At 33.4% G+C, this 2,175-nt stretch overlaps 1 protein-coding gene across 1 annotated transcript in view; it reads left to right on the top strand.

Annotated features, from left to right (window-relative positions):
* The window catches only part of spsb3a (splA/ryanodine receptor domain and SOCS box containing 3a), a 21,276-nt gene extending 19,410 nt beyond the window's left edge, over nt 1–1,866 (top strand). Inside the window, 1 exon segment of the mRNA NM_001123008.1 lies at nt 1–1,866. This exon segment is cut by the window's left edge and continues 2,167 nt beyond it. The gene's annotated coding sequence lies outside the window, so the exon portion shown is untranslated.
* The last annotated feature ends 309 nt before the right edge of the window (nt 1,867–2,175 follow it).

The following is a 2,175-nucleotide window of genomic DNA, read 5'->3' as shown; positions in this document are numbered from 1 at the left end:
AATATATGAAATAAAAAATAATATCTTTCAAACTTCTATTTAATGTTTAAAATGCAAATTCAATTAGATTCACTTCATTTGGTAAATAAAGCAAGTTTGTCATATAATATGTCTAGTAAAATATCACTGTACAAACAGCATTGCTCATAAATCAGATGAATATTTTCACATTAGTCAATGCTATTACTGAAATGAATTAAAAACTGAATAATATAGATTTACACACATTTACTCAAGTAAATAAACAGAATTAATGATGGGCTAAAAATCTGCGAAAATCTGCAGAAAATCTGAGGAATTCTGCGCGCGCAAATTTCGGATGGGCCTAATCATAAGTTTAATCCTACCCATGTGGTAACTAATGCCCCTAAATAATATATTTATTAGTTGTCAGCAAGCATCAATATTTATTGAGATTGAAATAAGATCTGGAAACCATTGAAAAAAAATAAAATTTACATAATAAATATAAAAAAGGGGGCTGGATATGTTTTTGTTTGTTCTTTTTATAAAGATTTTTAAAAATCCTCTTGCTCTTATTATTACACTGGATTTAAAGTACACTTTTCATCAAAATTAACCAACACAATCTCACACCAAGTCGTTACTTTTATATCTAGTGACTAATTCGTATGAATTCGTCAGATCTCATTCGCACAATTTAGTGCAATTAGCTCATCCACCAATGACGGTTGGGCTTTGGGGCAGGGTTGGGTGCCACGCCTTCTTTTAAAAACTGTACATTTTCGTACAACTGAACTAGCACGAATTCATATAAATAAATCTGCCTTTCTGCTGCACACGACAAGCTACAGCCTCTAAGACATTCATTTCCAATGGAGAGTAGTCCGGGAGCTGAGTGGAGTTCCGATCATCTCCCTATGCGGAAAATTCGGATCCGTTGAAATACAAATGCCATCAAATAATGTAGTTATTAGTTGTCAGCAAGCATCAATATTTATTGAGGTTGAAATAAGATTAAAAAAATGTAATTGAGATAAGAAATATGGTTATAGCAACACTTGGGAAATAACGCTCGTCGTAGACGTCACGGTATGACTGATCGTGAAGGAACGTGTAGTCTGGCACATTTGTTACAACAAGTCAAGATTTTATCAAGAAAAAAAATCACATAATCTGACATAGTGACTTTCGTAACCGTCAATAAACATCATGTGATCTGACCGGAGCTTTAGTTTTACTATATTACGGTGGTTTACGAGGACATGCCTTGTCCTCCTAATTCAAAATGCTTAAAAAGCCCACTTAACAGGGTGTTTTCACATTCAAAATTTGGTAGAGGCCATATAATAAGCAGTTTTAGTATGAAATACATTACGCCTATAGAGAGTCCTCATTAACCATATATACAAGTGTGTGTATTGTATGTGTATTTCCAGAGACTTTTCTGTTTCCCTGAAAATACCTTGATGCAGTTTTGTCAAACTGACTGATGCGAACTGGAGGTGGATTCAGTTTTCAATCTGTGCAACACCATCTATCTCTCTACATGAGGTTCATATTGAATTCATATGGGGTTTATATTGCAGGTTTTGTAATTCGTTGTTTTAAAAAACAAAACAGAAGAGCAAATCATCTTTTTGTTATGCATTAAGCACTTTCTGCGCTTATTATATGTATAGAAATGTATACAGGTCCTATACTGTGTTTTACGCGTGTTGTATGTCATAAGCGCTATCTCTCTCTCTCTCTCTCTCTCTCTCTCTCTTTTGTCTGTCTTCTCTCGCTTCTTCAACAACTTACATTAAGCATGGCCTTTTATACGAGTCAAAATTATATATGCATTTTAAAAAAGGGGCTGAATATGTTTTTGTTTGTTCTTTTTGAGATCTTAATAAAGGTTTTCAAAAATCAACTCTAGTGTTGCTCTTTTATGACTCTGGATTTAAAGTACACATTTCATCAAAAAGAACCAACACAATCTCACAGCTATTCCTAACTTTTCGATTTAGTGGGTAATTCGTATGAATTCATAGGATTTAATTCATATAATTTAGTATGATTTGTATTTGTATGAACTGGAATTGGCCACTAAACTGACCAAACGTTAAAAAGAGCTATATTTCCTTGTGAGATCAGGCTGAAAATAACATATTGGTAGGGCTGAGCGATTAATCGAAAAGTAATCGAAATCAGCATTCAGAACCTATAATC

The sequence above is a fragment of the Danio rerio genome, chromosome 3 (genome assembly GCF_052040795.2).
Source record: "Danio rerio strain M-AB ecotype USA chromosome 3, GRCz13ab, whole genome shotgun sequence".
NCBI classification, from domain to species: Eukaryota; Metazoa; Chordata; class Actinopteri; order Cypriniformes; family Danionidae; genus Danio; species Danio rerio.
The sequence above is the reverse complement of the archived record's forward strand: the minus strand, read 5'-3'. Positions and strand labels throughout refer to the sequence as shown.